This window comes from Pleurodeles waltl, chromosome 2_2 (genome assembly GCF_031143425.1).
Source record: "Pleurodeles waltl isolate 20211129_DDA chromosome 2_2, aPleWal1.hap1.20221129, whole genome shotgun sequence".
Lineage (NCBI taxonomy): Eukaryota > Metazoa > Chordata > Amphibia > Caudata > Salamandridae > Pleurodeles > Pleurodeles waltl.
This window is the reverse complement of record NC_090439.1, coordinates 882,386,040-882,413,432: the sequence shown is the minus strand read 5'-3', so window position 1 is coordinate 882,413,432 and position 27,393 is coordinate 882,386,040.

Genomic DNA, 27,393 nt, shown 5'->3' with positions numbered 1-27,393 from the left:
TACGACATCAATTGTCTAATGAACCAGTTGAGGGTTATGTGGCTGCTCTTCGCATCTTGGCCTTCACTTGCGAATTTGGTAACTTAACTGATCAATACATTTGTGATCAGGTTATAATTCATTGCTATAATAAGAAGATCCAAAAACAACTACTGAGACATAAAAATCCATTGTTAAGAGAAGTTGAATTAGTTAAAGATATTGAAAGCTCCATACGTTCTTATAGAAAATTGAGGGCCAGATGTATCAAAAATGTTTGCGATCGCAAACGGCCCAAGCATTTTGGTATGTCCAATTTGTGATTTGGTAACTTGTTACCGAATCGCAAATTGGATTTGCGACTACATACCAATTTGGAATTAGGAAGGGGCGTGTGAAGGGCGTCCCTTCCTAATACCGAATCGCAGAGGTCTGTATGATTGTTTTGTGACCATGAATGCGGTCGCAAAACAATCGCAGTTACCACCTACTTAAAGTAGGTGGTAACCTATTCGCAAAGGGGAAGGGGTCCCCAAGGGACCCCTTTCACTTTGTGAATGCATGAGAAAACGTTTTTTAAGAGCAGGCAGTGGTCCCACTGACCACTGCATACTCTTAAAAAATGAAAAGAAAACTTTTCATTTTTCATTTTTAAACACATCCCGTTTTCCTTTAAGGACGGGCTGCAAGGAAAACGGGCTGCATTTAAGAAAAAAAAGATTGCTTCATTGAAAAGCAATCACAGACATGGTGGTCTGCTGAGCCCAGCACGCCACCATCCCTCAGATTGTAGCCATTCGCAATGGCTCGCAAATTGCGACCTACCACCTGAATATTAATGAGGTAGGTCGATTTGCGAGCCCTTGCGAATTGCAGTATGAAACTCCTGGAGTTTCATACATTCCAATAGCAATTACTTAATTGCGATTCGTTAATAATTGCAATTAGGTAATCACTATTGTAAAAAATAATACATCTGGCCCTAAATGAGGAGAAAGATAATCAACCTAAAGTAGCAGTTTTTCGCAGTGCTAACAAATACAAATACAGTAAGGCCTTCAACAAAACTGTAGGAAATAGAAGCAAATGTTCTAGGTGTGGATCTGTTACCAATTTCAGCAAGTCCACCTATCCAGCAGCCGCTAAGGATTGTTTGAAATGTGGAAAGACTGGTCATTTTTCCTCAGTTTGCAAGACCACCTAATGATCTAATTTTTATGGTAGCTTGGTCGAGCAGTTAAGCTAATCTTGGAGAAGTGCAAAGATTTGGTTGTACTCACAGTATCAATAAACTGAGGCACACACTCAAAAGAATATCTCAAGACCAATTTACAAAAATACTTCAGATTTGTATATTTTTTTTTAAGACCACGATCATCAAAGTAGGGTAAGTACTTTTTAAGTTATGATTTTTTAAAGTTTTAATAAAGTTAGTCTTTTTGTGGGTAATTACACACAGTAGGAATCAATGGTGAAATACTTTGAAAATTCACAGTAAATCAGGCAATGAGTTTACCAATGGCTCCTCTTGCAGGTATGTTGCGGTCGTTAATGGGTACCCTGGACGAGCTAGAGAAGTTGCAGCGACTGCCAGTTCCGGCGGGTACAGCTTCAGAAAGTTGATGGATCTGGTGCCAGGCCACTGGAGGAGACCACTTGGAAACACTGCACAGGCGGACTTAAAGGTAACTCCAGTGGGTCCCCTTGGGGTGTTGAGGTCACAAGGGGTGCCCCCTTAGGACACAGCTGGATCTTCAGTGCAAGGCACAGGGTGGCCGGGTGTAGAGCAAATCTGTGAGCCAGGAGCTGTGCGCAATGTGCCCTTGGATGCAGGAGGTAGGTCACTTTGAGGGTTGTTTGCAGGTCAGCAGGGGCACTCTGGTGGGAGGTCCGGGTGATTTCTGTAGTCCCTCAACTGGGGCTTCCTGCTGGTTCTTTTTCAGTCCCAAATGGACTGTTCTTCTGGGTGTCTGATGTGAGGTGACCAGTACCTAGGGCTATTCCACAGTTTGCCCACTGGAGGCCACAGTGCCACCAAACCTGAAACACTCGTAGGTTTTCTCCTCGCTGTCCAACAAGCGAAGTTTGGTCTGGCTGCAGTTTCTGGTTCCTTGTTCAGCAGCTTATCAGTGAAGTGGGCCTTCACTGGGCCTTTGGTTCCTTGGGGTTGCAGAGTGATGCCTTCACTCTGGAGGGAGATGTTTGGCAATTTTTGAAGAGTGGAGGTCCTCTGGGGGTTTGTAGAGTCCATCCAACGTCCAAGCAAACCCTCAGAGGCGATTTTCGAGTCATGAGTGCAGCAGGCAGGGTTTGGTGCTTTTTATTGGTGCAGCAGGACTTCAGTTCTTGAGCCTTGGGTCTTCTGTGTTGCTGGTCTTCTTTTGTCCATGGAATCTGTTTTTTTTGGTCTAGTGGGCATTTTAGGGGGTACCTAGTAGTGACCAATGGGCAGAGGTCACTTTCCTACACCTGATTGGCTATTTTCCTTCCATGCAAGATGGAGGAAAATGAAATGGAGAGGTCACCTCGCATGCAACACCTACTTTCCTTTGTCTAGTTCCCCACCGTTGCTCCTGCCAAAAATGGGGGTTTACAACGGGGGCGGCCATCTGCTGCTAGCAGCAGGCCTGGTGGTCGGGTTTCAAGGGTGGTAAGCTCTTTGAAACTCTCTAGCAGGGCAGTGCACATTGCTGAGGGAGGGAGTGTTAGCACCTCCACCCAGGAAGGGTTTTGTTCTGAATCCCAGAGAGCAGGATCTCTCACCCCAGGGATTCAGACTCTTGTCTGGTGGTGGCAGGCTGGTTGTGACTGCCCAACAATAATGCCTGGGTAGGTAGCTTTTACAGGAGGCACCTCTAAGATGATCCCTGGGTACATTTTGTAATACATTCAATACTGGTACCAGTTTGGATTTATCATTCTGAGTTGTTTGATACCAGACAACCTAGGGTTCAGGGTAGCTATCACGTAGCTGCGTAACTTGCACTGACCAGTGTCCAGCACATGCATTAAAATGGCTGCCATGTTCTCTTACTATGTCCTAGGTTTGGCAAGGACACAGTAGGGGCCTATTGCTCATGCGTCTTTACCCACACATACATATAGTGCACCCTGCATTAGGGCTGAAAGGTCTGCCAGAGGGGTGACTTACCTATAGTGCATGCAGTGTATGGTGGACAGGGCACACAGGCTGTGTGCCATGTCGAGTTTGCCTTTTAGGATTGTATCAGAACACTCAGCATGCAATGGCTGTGCAGGGTGCTTCTGGATACATTGTCCTAGAGGGTGGCACAATTTGTACCGCTGCCCTCAAGTGCTTACCATTAGTAACCCATGCCCTAGGCACCTAGGTACCAGTTACTAGGGACTTATAGTGGCAGCTAAAGGTGTTGTTAATTGTGCCAATGCGTCACAACCGTTCTAGAGAAAGAGCTATGGCCCAGGGAACCAGGTTAGCAGGGGCACTGGGCACTAACAACTTTGAGGCTACATCACATAGCAAGCAAAAAGTGGGGGCTAACCATGACAAAAAGCCCATTTCTCACAAGGGGGTAATGTGTTGTTACTTACCGGTATCTTTATGACCCCGATTAAGATCCTCCTCGTCCCAGTCATTTTTCTTTCCTTCCTCCTGCTATTTTTGTGTCTTGTCTTGTTATTAGCAGGCATGGCAGAGGGGCTTTTATAGTAATAACATAAAAGGACTAGTGTTTTAGATGCCTGTTGCCTAATGTAATGACTGGGACAAGGAGGACATTAGTCGGTGTAATGAAGGTTACCAGTAAGTAACAACACATTACACATTGTGCATACGTGGTGATGCATCCACCTTTCACTGAACAGGGTATGTGAATTCTGACTGATTCAATTACTTAATAACACTGATTAGTGTTCACAGTGGTGGCTTCAGTTTTACCTTCTGTCTTGATGATGACCTTGTCTAGTTCTTGACACGAGGTTGAGACGTGGACAATTTTAATCACGTACCTGACTCTTTCTTTGAACATTCAGAGGAAGCTTTAATTGGGAACTGATTGAGAGCAGTTGGTTTATTATATGTAAATGTGTTGTGCTGCCTTTTTACATGGTAATAAAATTTGCACTGACTCACATTATCACTGCACCATTTCGACTTAGAGATGTTTATATCCTGTAACCATTTGTGTTACAAAAGGTCTATATATCGTTGTGCAATATCTGAATACATTTTTACGTCGGAATAACCCAGGCCATACTTACAATTTTTTGGTTTACTGTTTGGATGATCTGTAATAGTTGTGATGAACTAAACGTTTGCCCCATACGGAACACGGTTTTTTATTTTAATATCTTTGTCAAGATGTATGCAGGAAACCCCTAGAAAGGGATATGCGTGGCATTTGGTGTTTCACTTTTGTGTACATAAAACCAGTGCATGGAAATAAGTGCAAGCATTGGGGAGATGATTTAAGTCGTAAGCTTTCCCCTGTTGGCCTGTGATGCCCTAAGTGAGTGATAGTGTGTAATTATCCTACAGTTCAGATAGACGGCTAATTGCTTCTTGGGTGTGATTCTGGCCCTTCGTTTAGATGCCTGTCTTTATGTCTTCTGTATTGTCCCACGTCTTGTATACATAGTTTGCATTGTGTACTGTCAGTGAATTGAAGTGTATTCTGATTGCCTTTTCACCCGTGACTTGTGTTGTGTTGGCTGATCTTGCTATGCAGTATGTGTCCATTTGTCCCTTATCTTTTCATTTGTTTTGTGGTGTGTAAAGGATAGAGACACATGGGGCCAGATGTATCAAACTACTTGCATTCGCAAACGGTGCGGACACAAAATTCCACGTTTGCAAATGCAAAATAGCTTTTCATGATGTATGAAAGGCACCACAGTCCTATTTTAGGGAATCAAAATTTTTTGCGATTTTCTAAAATTGCGACTTCGATTAGCAAATCCCAATTTACAAAGGCAGCAGCCGTGGCTCGCTGCTCTCTGAAGGGGTGGGGGCGGGTGCGAACCACAGGGGGGACAGTTAATAAAAAAAATAAAGAAACAAATAAAACTTACATTCTCTGTTGCCGCTGCACCACTCCTCTGTCCCTCGTAGCTCCAGGCACAGGCTCCCACCCTGCCCTGCGGCCAATACTGACACTGCTCAAAGCAGCGTTAGGTTTGGCTGGGAGCGCCTTACCAGGCAGACTAGGGGCCTGTGCAGGCTTTCTCCAGCCCTGCAACTGCGTTGCTGGGCTGGAGAGAGCCTACAGCGCATGTGTGTTTGGCGGGCCCGAGACGGCCTGCCAAACATACATGTGCACTAAGGGGAGTTCTCTGTGTACTCCCCTCAGTGCTCGTCACCCCTAATGCCCCACCCCTTTACAAGAATACAAGAAATTGATAATAAACTCTGTTTATTATCGTTTTCTTGTAAAGGTTTTGCAGCTGCTGCTGGGGGTCGGGGGGGGGGGGGAGAGACGCTCCTCCGACCTAACGGAGGAGCTGCCCCTGAAAGGAAGTGCCAGGGGTCCCAACAGGCAAGCAACAGGGGTAGCTGCGACCCCTTGATATCGCTCAATGACGTCCATGGTAACGCCCCATTCGTTCTTCTTTCTTTAGGATTATAAATAATTGGCCCTAACTCATGTCTTATAGACCTACATATCAACAATTAGATTGCATATTTTGAATAATCTACCAAAATGTGTTGTCCATTTCTTACAACCCAGGATGACCATGTGATTTCATCTTTGACCTAAACCATGATGGAGTTTTTTGCCACTCTATTCTGTCAACAGGAGAGGGATTCTCACTTTCCCGCCATTGTGGGAAGTTGTGACTTTAATGGTTTCTGTCCTGTAGGCAGTGATGAAGTTTCAGTATAGGTGAATATCAAATATCACCTTCTGGAGTCACAGTTTATTACTGGGCGTCATTTTGAGGACACAAAGCCTCATTTACCTTAACTTCCTTTCTGTTTGAAAGTGACTCTACTTTACCCCTTGTACATCTGAGTCGGGAAGGGGCAAGGTTGTTCCCTCTGAATTTCACAGAGTAATTCTGTAACCTGCCAAATGACATGTTCACACATAGAACACTGCCCATACACTATTCCTCTGGTTATTAAACTTTTTTAAACATGTTTTTAGTGGGGCCCAGAGGTCTCCCTGCCTTAACTGTGAATTGAACCCGACCTCTTGTAGAGACAGTTGTTCAGTTATTTGAAAATGCCTTGACATTTCGGTGCTCTGTATAAAACTACCCCCGGTCTTGCCAGAAAATCTCTCCTCCCTCACAATGTCTTTCTAATGTGCAAAACTACGGGGGTCACATGCTCTAACAACTTTAGCTCAGCTGTAAACATTTATTAGCTCCCTTTACCTCCTGTGACCTAGTTTCACTGAGAACAATAAAGGCCCATCCCTCTTTCAGAGCCTATCGGTAATTCGAATGTGTACAACTTCAATGTGAGACAAACACCACCTTCTAACACCAGGTTGATACTGGTGGTACCCTTACTCATAGAGCTATGGGGGCTTACACATGGGTAAATCTACATGTGCACTTTTACACATTAACTTTTGAGTAACTTTACTACTTTTGGCTATGCACCCTTTCTTATGGTAAAGTTACTCAAACATGTAGACTTACATGCCCCAACCCCCAAAACAGAGAGTGAATTTAGTAAAAAACATCACATGCAACTGTAAATCATGTCGAAGATCTCTCTATGGTAATGGATTGGGAAAGTTTTTTTTTTTTTATAAGCAAATTTCATTATTTTTCAACGCAACTACGACCATAGGTTGGACCCATCATAAACATCCTTACCCATATCTGGTTTTCACAGCTCACCTCGATTTTCTCCCCAGTCCAATACATATTAGTCTCGCTATTTGCACCAGATTTTCCCATGTTTCCTAGGGCAGCTGCATACATAGGTTTTTCTTGCTGGGGCGTACCAATCCACTCTGGCCCACCATTCAACTATTGTGGGGAATGTGCCAAGGTGCAATTCTGAGCTATGATGTGTTTGGTGACCAACAGGTCCACCCCTATGAACACATGCTCCAATCTGGGACCCCTAAGTTCGTCTAGCAGCCCTATGAGAGGGGTCTGGGGGGTAAGCTCCTGCTCCCTGCCCAACACCAATGAAAGCTCGCACCTCGATCTGCTGCAAGTAACGGATCAGAATAGAACAGGACCAAACCACATGAAAGAAGTCAGCTTCATGAGTTTTTCAGCAAAAGCAAGTAGGCTGTGGAATTCTAATGTAGCCATATGGAAGTCTTGTAAGTGAGGTGCAAATAGTTAAGTTGGACCAAGCGCGCAGGAATGGCCAGTTGCCTGGGGGGCATCCCTCCAGTAGGTATTGTTTAGCTCACTGAGCTAGTCCTCTCAATTAAGCATTTAGAGAGTGGTTGGCAGCACCAATAACCAATGACCGATAAACCTACAAAATGGCATCCTTGTAGAGTTCCCCAATAGGGAGAGCTGTAACCGTTCCTGGATCTCTTGAAACATAAGTATCCAGCTACCTGACCAAAAGTCGCCCACATGAATGATTCCTATCCTGTCCCATTTTGAAAATCCTACCAGTGTTGCAGTGAGATGCAGCCACGTCCCGGTCAGCCTCCGATTCTAGCACATAAGACGCAGTGCTACCCTCCTGACTAAAACACGACCTTAGTGATCTCCGGAAGGGACCCATAAAAGACAGCCAAAATCCTATCTAGACCCAAGACAGTCAAATCAGTCTGGTATGTCGGGTCATCCCAGCCCCCGTTACATCAGTCGTTAATAACTACCACTTGTAAGTCTAAGTAGTAACAGTGGAGATTGGCCATTCCTAGACCCCCATCATAAGGTGACAGTTGGCTGTTAGCCTGTGCAATTCAGGCGCAGCCACCCACCCAAAGAAAAGCATGGATAACAGAATTCAGGCTGTGGAACCTTTTGTTATGGAGTCAAAGTGGGAAGTTTTGAAAAACATAGAGGAACTGAGGCAACACCATCATTTTAAAGAAGGACACCCGCCCCATTGCATAAAGCGTAAGGCACCTCCATTTCTGCATGGCCTGTTTCATGTTTGAGGTAAGGGGAGACATGGTATGGCTCCACGTCAGTTCCAGGAATGTAGAAAGATGGATCTATAGGGATTGGAAGGAGAAGCAATGTATAGAAATGGAGGTGCTCAATGAGCAAGTAGTCAGGTCGGCGTTGATGGGTACTAGCAAAGCCCTGAGGACTCCTCTTAAAGATCAAGTATTTCCAGGCATGTCAAATCGGAGGAGTGCAGATTAGCTAGGAAGAGGGGGGCAAGTAGTCCTTGTATAGAGCTATGAGCTTCTCTGGGCCAAAGTCCCAATGCTCATCCCTGCATCTGAGCATTGCAGCGTACAATGTGTGCTAGGAGTACTATGGCAAGGGTGGACAGGAGAGTGGAGAGATGACAGCCCTGCCAGGTGCCTTGGCGAATGGAGAAGGAGGCAGAGAGGGTCCCATTTATCTGAACCTGCACAGATGGAGGGGAGAATAGGAGGTTAGTGAGCCTACAAAAATTTGGACCTAGTTCGGCTCTCTCAAGGACTGTGCTCAGGAAGGACCAGTCAACCACGTTGAATGCTTTCTCAAAGTCAATCATGAGTAGGGCTGATGGGTGTCGTAGCTGGTGTCCCTGAGAGAGACAAGCTTGGAGTCTTCAGATACAGTGATGAGTGCCTCAGACCAGTATGAAACTGGACTTGTCCGAATGTTTCAAGCAAAGCAGGGTTCGTTGTAATTGGTTGGCTAGCACTTTGGCAAATATATTATTAGCTGCGATTATAAGGGAGATCAGCTTATAATCAGCACAGTTATCTGGAGGCTGGCCTCTTTTAGGTATTACCACAATCATGGCCATGTCGAGGTCAGGATTAAAAGCACCAGCCTCTGCTGCCGCTGCGTACACAGACAAAAGATGAGGAACCTCCTATAATACTCAACCAGAAGTCCATACAGGCCCATAGTTTTATCCAGGACCATGTCTGATATTGCCTTCATAATCCCTTTGCCATGATCACTTGGTCCAGTTCTCGGGTTAGGGGGTGGAGGATTGGGGGCAATGTAATGTCAGCCAATAGTGGGTGCACCCGCTCCCCGGAAGGCCGGGGTCTGAGCCTGTATAGGACCATGTAATGATCTGCAAGCACCTTCACAATTTCAGAATTAAGGGCTTAGGGTGTCCCCTGGTGTCCATGACTAGTGGTATTACTCTGGAAGCGCTCTCTCTTGTGGCCAGCCAGTAGAGAAACTTCCCAGCGAGTCAATGCACTCGAGTACTGGCGGCCTCCTCCAATAAAATATGTTGAACTGATGCCCTGGCAGCAGCCAGTCATCATTCAAGGTCTGGGGAGAAGTCCGACCGGCGTTGGGGTTGCAAGGAAATTTGAGCACGTTTCTGCCTCTATTGGCTGCAGATAAACACTTTAGCTTGGCCATGGGTTGTGGTTTTACTGGCTGTCCAGAAGGTGAAGGCTGACTGGACAGTACCTTAATTTTCTTGAAAATAGGCCTGTATCTCTTTCCTCACATGGGATGAGCAGTCCCTATCTGTCATGTATCATGTGTTAAACCACACATGAGATGGTGTCCTGGTGACCCCAGGTGGACCATAAGTAGCGCATGGTCTGAGATGTCTTGTGGTAGGATTGTAGCTTTGGTTAAATGAAGAACATCTGTGGCTGGCAACAGGGAAGATCAATAAGGGACCAGTGTTGTGAGTTGCCGAATTGTGGGTAAAGCATAGTTATGTGGATGCCACGTCCTTCATGCATCAAAAAGCTCCTGAGAGTCTGCCTTGGCAGCAAGCGTTTGGGAGCCTTGTGGCAAAGTCAGCAAAAGAGACTGCCTCTAGTGTTGGGCAGAGGGGCAGATATGGGATGCACACTAATAGGAAGTTGTATTGCCTACCTTCCATTAGGTCCTCAAACCCTACATACCTCCCCTGGGGGGTCAATGTTTGCGTTGGTCACCTCAAGAGAAAAGCCTTTGTGTAATAGGATGGCCACCCCACCCAGGATCCCCGGGAGAACCCTGAGTGATAAACTCTGTCATATTCCTGTCGGAAGAGGAAGAGACTGTGTTCCCCAAGTAAATGGGTTTCCTGAAGCCATGAGCACCGCTGGACAAAGGTGGTCATTCTGACCCTGGCGGTCTTTGACCGCCAGGGCGGAGGACCGCGGGAGCACTGCCGACAGGCCGGCGGTGCTCCAATGGGGATTCCGACCGCGGCGGTAAAGCCGCGGTCGGACCGGCACCACTGGCGGGGTCCCGCCAGTGTACCGCGGCCCCATTGAATCCTCCGCGGCGGCGCAGCTTGCTGCACCGCCGCGGGGATTCCGACCCCCCCTACCGCCATCCAGATCCCGGCGGTCGGACCGCCGAGATCCGGATGGCGGTAGGGGGGGTCGCGGGGCCCCTGGGGGCCCCTGCAGTGCCCATGCCACTGGCATGGGCATTGCAGGGGCCCCCGTAAGAGGGCCCCTAAATGTATTTCACTGTCTGCTGCGCAGACAGTGAAATACGCGACGGGTGCAACTGCACCCGTCGCACAGCTTCCACTCCGCCGGCTCGATTCCGAGCCGGCTTCATCGTGGAAGCCTCTTTCCCGCTGGGCTGGCTGGCGGTCTGAAGGCGACCGCCCGCCAGCCCAGCGGGAAAGTCAGAATTACCGCCGCGGTCTTTCGACCGCGGAACGGTAACCTGACGGCGGGACTTTGGCGGTCGGCCTCCGCCGCCCGCCAAGGTCAGAATGAGGGCCAAAATCTTTTAGCATAGCGGAGGACTGTGGACCGTTTGATGTGGCCCAGCTCACTATTCATGTTCCAGGTCATATTCTCAACTGGTGCTATAAGAGCCCCAGGTCAAGGCTGAAAGGCTAGGTCCCAAGAATGATCCCAGTATGAATTTTCCCGACACACAGCAGGCCGTGCCCAAGTGGGTGGACTGGAAATGGCAAGCATAGTTGTGACAAGCATGGCAACTGAACTGCAAACATAAACAAATAACAACTCCTGTAGCATCCCCAGCCCACCTCACCCCATACTTCTCCCCCTGAAGCATCTGTCGCCCTAAAACAAAACCATGGTAAAGAAACAATACCAGGCTGAATAGCACTTAAGACCTCCTCACATGCAGGGCTCTGAGACAGTTAATGTCTTTATGATAAAGTCATGTGGGGATGCCTCCTGAGAAAGGAGTAGGTGACCACGAGGCAATCTAGGTAGGAGGGCAGGGCATCAGTTCCGGCATGCCTGTTGGTGAAGCTCCCTTGTCAACTGACCACATGGACACAATGCCAGGCACTGGACCTACAAGGTCTGATATGCCTTTTCCTATGAGGCTCAGAGGGAGAGCAGAGGGAGCTTCTGGTTATTCTTACTTCAACAGCATCCCCCTCTCCAGTTAGGCGAAGGTCCATCTTTTCAGTGGCCCACTCCCAAGCCTGCTCCAGTGTCTCGAATAAAAGGGTTTTGGAATTGAAGGCCACTTTGAAGACCAGGAGTGTGCTGAGTTTCTGTTTCACTTAATCGAAAGAACTCCTGCTCTGTTGGACTGCTCGTCTATATTCCGGAAAGACAGTGATACATGCATTTTGATAGTGAAGGCTTTTTAACAAGCCTAACCTCATGAATGTTGGTTTCCCGGTCACAATAGTTATGGACCTTGGCAACAATTGGATGTGCCGGTGCCCCAGGAGGACAGCTGTGTGAGGGATCTATGTGCTCTCTCTACCACAAACCATGGTGACAGGTCTCCCCAGGGACCCAAGAGTGCAGCCAGTCCTCCGGAAAGCACTCTGCATCTGGGGGTCTCAACACCCTCAGGAAACCCCCAGGTACTGAAGATTATTTCTGCATGTGTGATTTTCTGTGTCTTTAGCCCTGCCCTCCAGTGCAGCTGCTGCACCGAGGAGTTTGGAGACCGGAGTTTTAAAAGCAGCCATATCAAATTCCATGGACAACACACAAAGCTCAGTCTCAGTAACACGGTGGCCAATGTTGCACAGGTCTTGCTTCCCACAATTCTTGAATGGCCTAGAAGATGGTAGTAAGGTCTGGCTGGTCTGGGGCTTGTTTCGTCCCTGGTTGACAACACCCAGTCCTTTGCCACTCGGGGTTGAGGTGGTGAATTGGTCAATCTTTGTTTGGGCCTGTGCAGATGGAGCAGACCTGTCCTTACCCATAGCAGCCACAGGACAACCGGCATCCAGCTTCACTGAGTATCCCAGAATGGCTCACTCTGCTTGCCAGAGGCAGCATGAGCAGCGGTCAATGGGTCTTCAGGAATGGAGCTTCCTAAATGGCACCCCACGTCAGTAGGATCCAAAGTACAGGACCCAGCAGTCTATCACAGGAGTGAGTCAGTGGCACCGCTGGACGTGTCCTTGTCAAAGCTGGCGATGCAATCCAGGCCCAAAGGTCCTCAGTCACAGCTCAGGAGGTATCCCAAGAGGACACGGCCCACTTGCCAGAGGCAGCATGAGCAGCTGCAGCTGAGGGCTTGTTCCTGGTTGGTGTTAAGACCAGCAGTGGCTTCTTTCTCGGGGCAGAGGGGTTCCGTATGTACCTCATTTGCTGCCTTCTTGTTTATTCTTTTTATGTTTTATTTCAGACAGTTCAAGGTGTTATCAAGCCATCATGCTGACCCTCGTACTCTGCAAAAGTGCAGGCATTTCCATGGCACTTTCGACAGGACCAGGCACTAGTGCGCATGTGCCCCTGTTGCAGGTTTTGGCTGGCTTCTCTAGTGTTAGTCCTGGCCCCTTCTGACCTGCAAAGCTGTTGGACCATGTCCACCTGTGATGCACAGTACCCTCGCTGATTGAACACAGCCTAGGCGCATTCAGCTTCAGTCATGTTTTTAGCAAGGCTGTGTGTCAATCAGTGAGGGTGCACCTTCCCCAAGTCATCGTAGGGTGGTTTGCGATCAGAAATCCTCACTGATTTCACTAGACCCTGTGATAAGCTGGGAAATCGGGTGGAGCTCAGACAAGGCCTTGGCGCTCAGTGTGCACAGAACAAGACCTGCAGGACATTAATGCAGCTGGAAAACCTGTCCATCCTATAAATAAGGTATGACAACATATCTGGGGGCACAGATGCAGCACTCAGGCCACATAAACTAATCCCAGGAGGGCCTGGTGGCACCTCAGGGTACACAGTCACACAGTGGCATGAGAATGGATAAACACAATTTAGATGTGGATTCAGTGTGCTCTGTTGATAACTATGTGCATTGATAGCTATGCAGAAGGACCATGCCTTCGTGTCTCTCTCTGCTGAGGTGTACGGATGTCCAGTTTAAGTTTGTAGGCATCATTCAATTTGTTTGCACAAAGACCACCCCCCTGCTACCTTAGTATGCCGAGGAGCGTCAGCAGCGTCTGCCAGCGTGGTGATGGGTAGTGAACAATTATGAAAAAGCGGGACCACCTTAAGCTTAGAATGGACCCCCCATTGTATACCATGTGAGAGAAATCAAGGGAAAGTGCCCTCTTTGCAAATATTTCTCATCAGGTTTCCAACCCTCTTCAAAAAACTCATGCAGCATAAAGTATTGTAGAATAGCTGTTTGATACAGAATCAAGTGACGTGGCCTGATTTGCTCTATTTGTAAGGATGTGACGATCTCTAAAAGTTTTTATGCAGAAGCTTAAATCGATTCTGTGAACTGTTTGTAATCTCCCTGCTGGGACCGAATAATGCTGCTTTTAGGGCAGCAAAACACTCAGGCGTGGCTCCTCTGTTTGGGCAGAGGAGCATCGCCCCCCCCCCTACAGAAGCAACCGCTGCAAACCCCTTCCCAAGAAAAGGATAATAAACTCTGTTTATTATCCTTTCCATGTGAAAGGGGCAGGGCATTGGGGGTGACAAGCAGAGAGAAGTGCACTGTGCACTCCCCTCAGAGCACATGTGTAGTTGGCCGGCCATCTGTGGCTGGCCAAACACACATGCACACGGGGCTCTCTTCAGCCCAGCAACACAGTTGCTGGGCTGAAGATAGCCTGCACAGGCTCCCAGTCTGCCTGGTAGCTCCCTGAGTGGGCACTCCCAGCCAATCCTGATGCTGCTCTAAGCAGCATCAAGATTAGACGCAGGGCAGGCCGGGAGCCTGTGCCTGCAGCACTGACGGGAGAGGAGCGGCACGGGAGCAGAGCAGGTAAGTGATGTAAAAAAAAAAAATATGAATTTTCCCCTTGCCCCTGTGCCCCCTGCCCCGCCCCAACAAAGCCCCGCGAGCAGCTCCTGAAAGCACTACCCGGAAAAAAAATATCAGAGCGTGCTGTTTATTACTCACAACTGTCATGCGTTCACACTGGTTTCCTGAGTACAGTTTTTCTGTGGTTAATGATCGTCGGTGTGTTAAATGTGACAGAAATGTGACAGAAGTCTGTAAAACCAAAATGCTTCTCTATAAATTGTTGTTGGTCCCACATTTCAGTATCTGTATTGTGTGCCTTTAACTTATTATTGTACGTTTTGTTTTCTTAAAATTAACCAGAAGAATGTGACAATATTTTAGGAGGGTTCCTTATTAAATGCTATTGACTTTTGGCCCATTTTTGTAAGAAATTGCATGGGAAAATTAATCTTTTGACACATTTAAAAAAAACTTTTCTAAAGTGGAGGACACTTTTCTAAAGTGGTAAATACAAATTGAAGAAAGGCAATAACTCTTGAGGTAGAAGCTGTAGGTTCTTTTATTTGAACATCCCATCCACCATCCAGCTAATCCAACAGCTCTCATCAAGTCATCTCTGCTCCATCTCCACATTCCACATTCCACCCCTATGTCATGGATGACCTCAGCCCAAGGCAAGACTAGTGAGCATTCTAATCAGGCTGAACTCATCCAATGCCTATACCACACATCCTTCCCCTTAACAAAGAATAAACATAAAAGTAAATACAGGAACCAAAGAGAAATAAAAACAAAACTACTCTCCCTTAAATTTAACTACTCTATTAAGATTCCAAATCCTACCATCCTTAATCTTAACAGCATTTCTAAACAATTTGATAACCTCAAACGGACCTAAAAATTTACTCCCACCTTTTCTCCACGTTGGTTTCTTTACCATAATCAGATCTCCAACTTTAATATCAAGAAGTTGTGCACCTCTTTTAATATCAAAATATTCCTTTCTTTTCTGCACACAATTCTTTTCAAAATCATTCTCCTCACCCACACAACTCTTACACTCTGGTACATTCTTGCTCCAGTACACCCATGCTGGTGAAAGAGAGGTATTCGCTTTCCGGCCTCTAAAAAGATCAAATGGAACTTTCCCTGTTGTGGAATGAGGTGTGACTCTATACATATAAAGAAACCTTTTCAAACCTTCCTTCCAATCTCTATTTGACGCCACTTCCAACTGAATGCACTCCTTCACACACCTATTAAACCTCTCAACTGTACCATTTCCTTCTGGATGATACAAAGAGCACACTCTATGCTGGATCCCATTCTTTTGGAGGAAATCCTCCATTTCAAGTGACACAAACTGGGGTCCATTGTCTGTCACAATAGCCTCTGGCAAACCTTCCCGACCAAAAATATCTAAAAGAAAGTCAATAATTCTTCTGGACTCGGTGGAACTACATACGCCAATTTCGGCCCACCTTGAGAACTGATCAATCAAAACTAACAAATAGCTTGAACCACTTCTTCCACCTATAGGTCCAACAATATCAACAGCCACTACCTCCCAAGGTCTACTAGGCATATCCCTCATGCACATAGGAGGAACCCTAGTCTTATAAATTTTTTCGCTAGAACAACAATTAGCACACTCCCTTACAAACCTTTCAATCATCAAATCCATCCCAGGCCACCAATAATCTAACTGAATCCTTGCCTTCGTCCTACTCATACCCTGATGGCCCTCATGACCCAACTCAATGATTTTGTTTCTTAGTTCAGCAGGAACAACTAACCTTAGACCTCGTAAAAGGATACCATCCTCTACAGATAATTCATCCTTTACTCTCCTGAAACTTACCAGATCCTTGTCCTGTTTAACATCATTCCTCCAGCAACCCCTGATTAGTTCACAAACCCGCTGCAAAATCTCATCCTCTACCACAGCTCTCACCTATTCATCGTGTTTAATCACACTTCCAGTGACCATACATACAGAGACATCACGATGGATCTCCTTCTCCTGTAACTCTTCTACCTCCGAACTCAGTCTCGAAAGACAGTCTGCAACCTTATTGTATGCCCCAGGAACGTAGTGCACAGTATAATCATAATCTTGGAGACTGACCACCCACCTACTGATTCTACTGGATATCAAATCAAGACCCTTTTTCATGAGCACCTCTACCAGAGGCTTGTGATCGGTAAGTATTTCAAATTCTCTACCCCATATAAAATTTCTCAATTTACTGATAGCCCAATACACACACAATGCTTCTTTTTCTATTGTGGAGTAATTGATTTCCGCTCCTCTTAGAGTCCGGGAACAAAATACTATGGGTTTAGGACTTCCATCCCCAAGATATTGTAACAACACAGCCCCCAACCCAGTCTCACAAGCGTCCGTCATGATCACACATTTTTTGTTTGGATCAAACGAATTCAATGACCCAATCGAGAATAACTCTGCCTTGATACAGTCAAATTCTTTCTGACATTCTTTACCCCACACAAATTCAACATTCTTCCTGACAAGTCTCCGCATGCTGAGCGTTTTGGACGCCAGATTAGGAATAAACTTAGCATGGAACTCTAACATTCCTAAGAACGATAACAATTCTTCTTTTTTCTCTGGAGCCCGCAAGTTCAAAATGTTTTTTTACTAACTCAGGTTTTGGACTCAATCCTTCTGCAGTTATCTTATGTCCAAGGTATTCAACTTCCGTTTCACCAAAAGAACACTTCTTTGGCTTTAAAGTCAGACCATACTCTCTGAGTATACTTAGAACCCTTCTTACTCTAGAGTTGTGCTCATCTTCACTCCTTCCATATATAAAAATGTCATCTTGGTAGCACTCAACCCCAGACTCGGATCCAAATAGATTATACATTAAACGTTGGAACACCGCAGCTGCCGATACCAGCCCAAAAGGCATTCTTATGAACCTGAAGGTCCCAAACGGAGTAATGAAAGTGGTGTAACTACGCGAATCTGGATGCAATTTGATTTGATGGTACGCAGAAGTTAGGTCGATCTTACTAAAATACTTAGAACCTGACAACATCGTGACCATCTCTGTGATGTTGGGTAAGGGAAATTGATCGCTGACTATACACTTATTGAGGTTCCTCAAGTCTATGCATAACCTTAAGTCCCCTGATGACTTCCTGGCTACTACAATTGGAGAAATCCACTCAGCTGACTCGACCGGCTCAATGATGTCTTCATCACAAAGTCTCTTGATTTCTTTTTCCACATCATCTCTTAAAGAGATGGGAACCGGACGTACCTTGGATGCTACTGGAATAGAACCCTTCTTTAACTTTATTTGGTGATAGTACTTCTTGAGACAACCCAATTTCTCACTAAAAACTTCCTTGAATTCCTCAACCAAAACAGGCAAGAGAACATTTTATTGTACCTGCAACTCCTCAATGCAAGTTAGAGAATTAACATAATCTTCCTTAGTCATGACAGGCGAATGCGAATTTGGATCAAGTATGACTTTCAGGTCACCCTGATGAGGCCAGCTCAGAACATTGTCTCCCTTAACAGGAACATAAACCTTCCCACGGATGATGTTAGACTGGTAGGTAATTTCGGCTTCAAAATAACCTCTGAGATCAATAGTCTGACCGCCATAACCTCCTGGAATAACATCCGGATCTTTTAATGTAACTTTATGACTGAGTTGTTCGTCAAAAACTTCATTTGATACCAGGGTTAACCAAGCTCCCGAGTCAAACAACATCTCACATGATACCCCAAGAATGGTTACAACATCCTTGGGGTGTTTTTTCTTCACAGCACCCATGGAAACCGTCAGGATGCAGTCTTCAACTACCTTCACAGAAGTCTGACTCTTGGAAACTCTGCAACACTTGGCAAAATGCCCTCTTTTATTGCATAATCTGCAAATCGAGTTGGCCGCTGGACATTTTTTATAGGACGCATAATGTCCCGGATTCCCACAACGGAAACATTTTGCATCTTTAAATCGTGTCACCATAGAAAGATTATCCTTGCTCTCTTCACGTTCTACATTGTACTGCATGGTAGCACTTGGTTCAGGTTTTGTAACAATCTTGCTCACATCCACCTTTTCAGTTTTCTTTTCTTTCTCCAGTTCATGAACACACGCCATAGTATGTTCTACACTCTTGGCCAGGACTATCACCTCTTGTAACGTTGGATCATCTCTGCTCCATAATTCCTGTCTAATTTTATCACTTGCGCACCTCAACATAAATTGGTCACGGATTCTTTCTTCCAACGTGCTACCAAATTTGCATGTTGATGCAAGCTTCCTAAGGGCAGTTATATACTCTTCAATAGTCTCTCCAGGTCTCTGCTCTCTCATGCCAAAATGAAACTGCTCCATGATGGTACTGATCTTAGGTAGGAAATGTAAATCCAGTTTTTTCAAACACATTTCAAACTCATTGATATCCGTAGCTTCTTCACCAAGATCCGGTAGATTTTCAAATATCTCTTGGCCCTCACACCCTAAGCAATGCATGAGAAGAGCCGTCTTTCTCTCACTAGATAAATTCGTTCCACACACCCTCGAATAGTGCAAACAATTTTTTTTCCATTTGGACCATTTTATTGATGGTTCCCCTGGAGAAGTTAAAAAAAAAGGCAGAGGAGGAATATTTTGCATGTTGAATTCCTTTCGTTGTCTTGCTTAAGTTAAGTGTTTAAAGTCAAACGTTGCACAAGTCAAATTAAACACATAAAAGCAGAATAATGAATTTTATAATGCTTGTTTATATCCTATTGTCACATAAATTAGTTCAACACATGTCAAATATCATGGATTCGAATTTCAATCACTGCCGAAGATCTTCACAAACTTGAAGTAATTCAAAACTCTTGAAGCACGATGATAGTTTCAAGCCTTTAAGTTTTAACACCCGCAGTTACTTGAAGCGCGTGTTTAAAATATGCTATTTCAGCTCACTCCAGAAGTGTCAAAAACATAAAGAGCCTTAAAAGTCAGTTGCCGGCAGAAGAAGACTCGTGTTAGATGCGCGCTGACAGCGCGAGACGCTCACGCGATGACTGTGTGTTTAAAAACAAACACACGCGCTAAAATTGAAATGCGTGTTGAAGTCGGCTCGCGTTAGATGCGCGCGATCAACATTCTTCCATTTCTGAATGCACGCGCAACTACCTCACGCGCTCGTCTTTCCGTTAAAAGGAAAACTCGATGAAAAGACAGAAAAAAAAATAACTAGGAAGTCCAGTTACTTTAAACAGTTCAAAAGTACCTTATTTACACTTCATAGGCTGAAGAGAAGGAAACGAACGAAGCTGTTCTCATCTGTCAAGGTCGAATAAACACAGCAACCTTGTAGTAAACAGACGTAGATTTCTTGAGATGGCCTTCTGTGCCTCCTGTGTTGAGATGTCCAATCCCATCCTCGTCGCCAGTGTGGTAAATACAAATTGAAGAAAGGCAATAACTCTTGAGGTAGAAGCTGTAGGTTCTTTTATTTGAACATCCCATCCACCATCCAGCTAATCCAACAGCTCTCATCAAGTCATCTCTGCTCCATCTCCACATTCCACATTCCACCCCTATGTCATGGATGACCTCAGCCCAAGGCAAGACTAGTGAGCATTCTAATCAGGCTGAACTCATCCAATGCCTATACCACACACTTCAACCCCCAATTACCTTTAACTGTGCAGGTAAACAAACCCATTGTTTGTTCTTGCACCCCACCACTTTCAAAGTTCACCAGCCACCACTGGTTAAGACCCAGGGCTCAACTAGGGTCATGTTGCTTCAGTGAGGCCCAGTATGAGGCTTCTGGCAGCCCACCACCGGAGGGAAGCAATGGCGCCCTGGGTCACGCTCTCAACAGGGGTGATGATGTGGCTGGGTGCCTCACAGTTCTCCTTTCCCCACTTGAACCCAGCCGCCACAGTCCCGAGGCCCTAGCAACATCCAGGGCCCCACACAGTCATTGGACCACCTTCCTCCACTGTGGGCACTCAATGGGTCTATGTGCACCTGCTATGTCAAAGTCCGTCCAAGGCCCCTGCGATCGTGAAGACCTGACACAGCTGCATGTAGCAAAATGCCTCAGATGGGCAAACTTCGTAGCACAGTCTCTGGGAGCTGGTACCTACAAGACGACTGAGGCCCAACACTAGCAGCATCCTCCGCAGCTGCCCTCAATGTGACCCGCCCTCTCCACATGTGGCTACCAGTACAAATAGAGATAGGTTCCTAGTGCAATTTACAGGTGGTCCCCATTCAGGTGCAAAATGGGGGAGGCCCAGAGAGAGCTACTGGCAATGATGACAGAGGATCAATGAGGAGGTCTGTAGTGGCACTAGAATGTGGCCGCCATCTTTGCTGTTTTGGCTGTGCCCCCATATTGGTAAATTACAAAAAGTTAATTAAAGTTTAAAACAAATAAAAATTTAAATATTTGTATGCTGAATGCTAGTTTAAATTAATCTTGTATACATACTACAACTGTAGAATCATTTATAACAAATGCTACAGCACTATTAACTCAATTTGAAAAATAAAAATGCAATTATATTCAATCAAATTAAAATTATTTTTTTAAAGATGTATTTAAAAAAAAAAAATGCCCACCCGATGTAACATGCTTACATTTATTTATAATGTATTACAAGTTATTAAAGGTTAAGCATGGAATTAATTTATATTAATTGAATTATTTATTAAAGAGAAAAGCTACATTTATTTTAAGCTGAAAAAGTTATTGAAATGTTTTTACTAAAATAATATTCCTAATTTACATTTCATCTGTTTAATATTAAAATATATGTACATATATTTTAAAACGATTTAAAAATATTTATTTCTTTTAATTTTAGTTCCTATGCAGCATTATTTAAAGTCAGTATCTCTGTTATTTTCAATGGGAAGGTGCTGCAGTATCTCCGAATGGCCGTGTATGGTGCTGGATTTACACCAGCTGTGAGCTGGACTACATTTACCACTGTTGAAGTACAATCTGTCAATAGCAATGGGTTTACCCTTCTGTCGGAGGAGGTATGTCCCTTCCTGGACCCCTTACGTGCCCTCCTTTAACCCTTTCTTACTTCTCTCAAAATCCCTCTCCTTTAACAGTAAAGTAGTCCTACTATGAGCCTGGGGTCCCACTCTCCCCAGTCCTGAGTCACTACCATGGAGAGCCTTGCCTCGGTCAGGCATGACTTCATGAGCCTGGGACCCAGGGGCGGCACCTCCTCCACTATGGTGGATGAGCATCCACCCCCTACCCCGCCAGCAGCAGCAACTTCAAATCTATGTTTATTGTGGTTTGTCTGTAAATGGGGCGGGCACTGTGTTGCCGGGTGGAAGAGAGCATGCAGAGATTCTCACTTTGCCACTGAGCGCCCCGGCTGGGCGCTCCGTCCAATCCTAGCGCTGCTTTCATGCTTCCAGCAGTATGAAAGCAGCGTTTGGATTGGACGCAGGGCAGGCTGGGAGCCTGTGCCTGCAGTGGAGTACCAGAGCGGATCGGAGCAGCGCAGCGACAAAGGTACATTTTTTTGTATTATTAGATTTTTTTTTGTCCCCCACCCCTGCCACGGCCACGCCGCCCCGCCCCTTTTCCCTCCTGCGAGCCGCGACTCCTGGGACCACTCCCACACTATAACTGAGAAGACCCTGGGTAGCACTATAAAACACTACAAACACCCTCTTAGTAATACAAAAGAAAAATAAATAAATAAAGCCCCGAACCTGCCACTTAAATAAAATACCAACACCCACCTACCTGCTAGAAATGTGTGATATGAAGGAAAGCCGCCCGTACTCTGATTTCACAATGAGCAAGTGAAATATTTTGTATAATGCATGCAGCAAAGCACTCGCCCCGTAGGCTTATTAACCCCCACTCTAAAACGTAAGAAAGAAACACGAGAAAAAAGAAACAATAGCACAGCCTAAAACAGCAACGTTTTTCAAGTTGCCTTTTGTGAGAGAATGATGGCATAATTGTCTCATTACCGTAGTACAGAAAATTCATAATTGAACTCCCCAGTAATGTTCTTCTTTGGGTGAGCCCTTCACCTAGGAACTCAGGAGTAGAAAGAGTCTTGTAAATCTTATTGAATGACTTGTTACTACAGGCGCATTTGTACTTTTACTGTATACAGGCAGAACTTGTATCTATAATTCAAATGTCACTCTTCAGAAAGGCGTAGATTAACTGGCCGGTGCCCTTCATTTGTTCTTTTAGAGGGGTAAGTCAGATATCATGTGTGAGCCCCTCATCTACATGGGCTTTCTCCCTCATTGGCCGGATCATTCACACCTAAGGCAGCAGGCCTGTGAAGCTGCCCCTAGGAAGAAGAAATTCCCACGCTGGTGCATTTGTTATGTATTTGCAAGTCCTCAAAGCTGGGAATGTGAGACCAGTGATTTCCCACTACAACTGTGTCCCACCCACTCTCGCTGACCAGACACCATCTCAGAGGAGACATGTTGCCGAAACATGTTGGACAATGCACGTCTCAAACAGACGGGGTGGTGCAAGTGGTGGTAAGTGCAAACTAAAGGGTTTGAGGGAATTCATGAGTGGCCGAGGAGGCCTGTAATGCTTGGTAAAGAGGCAGGACTGGTAAAAAAAAAAAAAAAGAGTGTGGTTGTGGGTAGATCATTAATGTGGTTGATGGTCCTGTGGCGCTTTAACTGGGGTCTGGTTTCTAGTGAGACGTGAGTCAGAGATCCCACTGGAGCACTGAGCTGTAAAGATGGCGAGACATGCAGTGTACAGAGCAAAGTTTAGTAATGTGCATGGCACAGAACACCAGGCGCTGGACAGAATGCACAGGGAGGACGGAACAGTAAATTGTGAGAAGAGCAAAGTACATTGGAGTACAGGCTACAGTACAAAGGGGTGCATGGCATATTTCACAAGGATAGGGCCCACACATTGGGTTTCAGGGCATGCTTCACTGGATGCAGGGCAACGTCATTAGAGTTCAAAGCACAGCGACCGGAATGCAGGGCACGGGCTTGCAATTCACTGGGTTCTATGCTGTTTCGCTGGGTCAGGAGTAGAGGGTGCAATTGACTGGCTGCAGGGTAAGGTACAGTGGAGTACATGGCACAGTCTCAACGCGCGAAGGACACATTTTCACAGTGCATAGTGCATTTCATAGGGTGCGATCAGAAGTACAGTTAAGTGCGGGGGACAAGAAACGGGGGTGCAGGGAGAAGTCAACAAGGTGAAGAGCACAGTAAGCTGTGTTTAGAGTGCAGGGCATTGTGGGTCTAGGCCACATTTCACAGAGTAGTTCAGATATCATCAACACCTCATCCTCCTGATCGAAATAATTAGATGCTTCTAGAACTGGTTCGTTCCAATGTGCAAAATTCCGAAGGGACTCGTGCCGATTGATTGGCCACTGTAGACCTAGGTTGTATTGAATATGCACCAAATATGGCGGAAATGAATTAGGCCACACCTGTTAAAGAACTGCTTCAGTGAAAGAGATTTTCTTTTCCATACGAAATCTTGGTTCCTGGCTTCCAACCAAACCATGACAGTGATCACCAATCAGGAGGATCCAGCCATCCTTTAATTGTTGCCCCCCTAAACTCGCTTGGCAACAGGCGGACCAGGAAGGTCTCACGACCCTGCTATTATATGGAATTTTCATCTCATTAAAAATAACATTGAACTAAAAGCATGAATTTTAAAGCACATGACCTGCTCTGCACTAAGGAACACCCAAAGCAGAACATTTGCCATGTCCATTGAGCACAAAACAGACTGAACTTGGTATATAAAAAGGAGGCTGCAAAGTGTGATGTATGCATCAATTAAATGTGTGGACATGCTCTTCCAGCTGTCACTTTAAAAAAATAAGAACCCATAAGTTATTTGAACAAAAATGTTATTCCCAATATTTTTCTCACCTTATCCTTACCTGCAAATCTTTCATTACTAATCTATACATTTCTCTTATCTCTCTCTCTCTCATTTCTCTCTTGCTGTTTCTTAGAAATTCATTGAAAAAACAAGTTACAGGGACCTTATAGTCAGGAAATAGAATTTAAAAAACGTAGAAATTCATTTAAAAAAAACAAAGGTTATGGCAACGTTATAGTTAGGTTCTGAATTTACTCGCACAAAACAGACAAATTCAGCAGTTAGAGTTATTTCAAGTAACTACAGCTCGCGGCTTAACTATAACTTGCACCCTCTCCATGCTCTGTTAATTACCCCAGGTATTTCAGCACTCATGAAACCTTTTATAACATCAATAAAAATATCACTGACACATTAGCCGTCAAATTATTGAAGAAAAAACTGTAAATGGTGGGGCGTGAGTCATAGTTACCTTAAGCCACAAGTTATAGTTATTTGAAATAACTCGAAGTATAACTGCTGAACTTTTGTGTGAGTAAATTCAGAAGCTAACTATAACATCCCTGTAACCTGTTTTTTTAAGGGAATATATGTATATATATATGTGTGTGCATATATATATATATATATATATATCTCAAAGAAGCAGTCTGGCATTCCAGGTTACTTCCACCAGCGGGGTCGGTGCGAGTTGTGGACACCAGAATCCGTCATCAACATTCACAAGCGGAGCCGTACCCTAATAAACGGACACCAAATTACTCACACTCCACGACTCGTTCGTTTGCAGGAATAATTTATTCAATGGTGACACGTTTCGATCTCAAAGAGATCTTTTTCCTAGCCAGTACATAGAGCAGTGTGTACCACCAACTTTAAAAACAAAATGCATACCACAACATAGAAATGGTGAAAAGACTGTGATTGCGGATCCACCTTTCGAATGGGAACACCAATTACACATAATATGGTATGGAAAAAGTAATTTCACAAAATAAAAATAAAATATAACAATAAGATAATAATATTAAAAAAGAGAACATAAATTGTAAACCTGATTTTTCACATTTTTTCATAGAACACAACATTCCGTTTTCTAAAGCTAGACCAAGTGGCCCTTGCCTAAATAGCTCAAAATATTTGTCATCATATAATTAACATAAAACTGAACAGCCTACATTGTATACACTTTCATATGCATTTCATAAGGAAAAAACACTTATTAATCAATCCTAATAAAATACTATATAATTTCACATAATTTCCAAAATTCCTAATGTTAAATAGTACGATCAGGGCTAAGTGGCCATTTATGCTGCAAGCCCATCCCCTGCCTACAAGGATCCGCTATATAATCACCTCAAAAACCCCATTCAAAATGTAGTGCATCACTTAACATAAACCCAAAAAGGAAAACAAAAATACACAAAAATCCTATACCTAGAGAATATTAATCAAAATAATATTATAATATCTTGGATTTTTACATACTTCTAACACCAAACAATTACTGTTATTCATCATATATTTACAAATAATTCCTCGTACAGGTTAAAACCCATCAGGGCCTTGCAATTGAGATGCACAATATATTCTGACTCCTTGGTCCGTAGCTTGTTTTCTTTGTCACCCTCCTCGCTAATGGCTCCACCCTATCAATACCAAAGAAGGAGAGGGAATCAGAATCTTGAGAGTGTGTTTGTTTCCAATGTCTAGCTACCGAGTAACTGTGATCATCATTCCTGATTGCCCTCACATGCTCCAAAATCAGTTTTTTTACTGAGAAGATGGTACTTCCCACGTAACGAAGTCCAAATGAGCACATTAGGACAAATATACAAAAATCACTGCTACATGTAATTAATTTGTTGATCTTCTGCCTTTGGCCATTAGGAAGCAGAACGGTTTTGATGTTTCTACTGTTCTTACATGCTTTGCATTTACCACATTTGTAAAAACCCTTCGGTTCTGAAAGCTAACTCTCATGTATGGAATCCATTTTAATGTTGCTGTGTACTAACATGTCTTTTAAGGACCTCAATTTCGGGTAAGTGATCAAAGGATACTGCAAGACTTTGATACATGCAGAACTGTGCTTTGCAGGAAGGAGTGCTGGAGCTGCACGTAGTCTAAAGATTCCTGGGAAGAGATGCCAACAAGCCTTGGCAATTGTAAAGGTCGCAGTGCACGGGGGTACTGTCCTGCGAGGAAAGGCAAAGACTTACCTCCACCAAAGTTGGACAGCTGGCAGAGAGGACCAACAGGACTACTCAAGATGAGGGGAGACCCTCACAGCCGGTCATTGTTTGCTGTAGGTGACTGTGGTTGCAGGGGAGTGACTCCTTCACTCCAAGGGAGATCCATTCTTCTTCTTGTGCAGGCTGAAGAGTTTTTGTCTTCTGATGATGCACAGCTGGGGTAATGTTGCAAAGCTGGAAGCAGTCATGGAAACAATGTTGCAGAAGACTCTACTTCATTGTTTGCAGTGTTGTTGGTTCTTGGAGGGTCCATTCACAGTTCCAGTGGCCAGAAGTCAAAGTGGAGGTTGCAGAGGAATCCTGCTGGAGTCTTGCAAGCCGAATCTGAGGACCCACCCAAAAGAGAGAGTCTAAATAGCCCTGAAAGGCGCATTGGGCACCTAACCAGGTAAGCACCTATCAGGAGGGGGCTCTGACGTCACCTACCTAGACTGGCCACTCAGATGCTCCTGGAGTTCCCTGCCAACCTTGGAAACAAAATGGCAGAGCCCAGGGACCCTCTGGAGGACCTCTGAGTACCACCCCTTGGGGGGGAAGGGTGATGGACAGGGGAGTGGTCACTCCCCTTTCCATTGTCCAGTTTCATGCCACAGCAGAGAATGTGGGTCCCTGAACCGGTTAGGACTGGTTTAGGCATGGAGGGCACCAAATGTGCCCTTCAAAGCATACCCTTGGATAACCTTCCCTTCCCAAGCCAGTCACACCTATTTCCAAAGGAAGAGGGTGTTACCTCCCTCTCCCAAAGGAAATCCTTTGTTCTCCCTTCCTGGCATTGATCAGATCAAGCAGCAGGAGGGCAGAAATCTGTCTGAGGGGTGGCAGCTGCTTGGACTGCCCGGAAAGCCCTGTAAGACTGGTAGTAGCAATGCTGGGGGTCCTCTAAGGAGCCCCCAGAGTGCATGGGATCATACTTTCAATAATTGCAACAGTATTGGGGTATGATTCCAACATGTTTGATACCAAACATGCCCAGGTTCAGAGTTACCATTATTTAGCTGGATATAGGTAGTGACCTATGTCCAGTAGACGTGTAAAATGGCATCCCCGCACTTACAAAGTCCAGGAAAATGGATATGGAGTTTGAAGGGGGCACCTCTGATAGTGCAAGGGTGCCCTCACA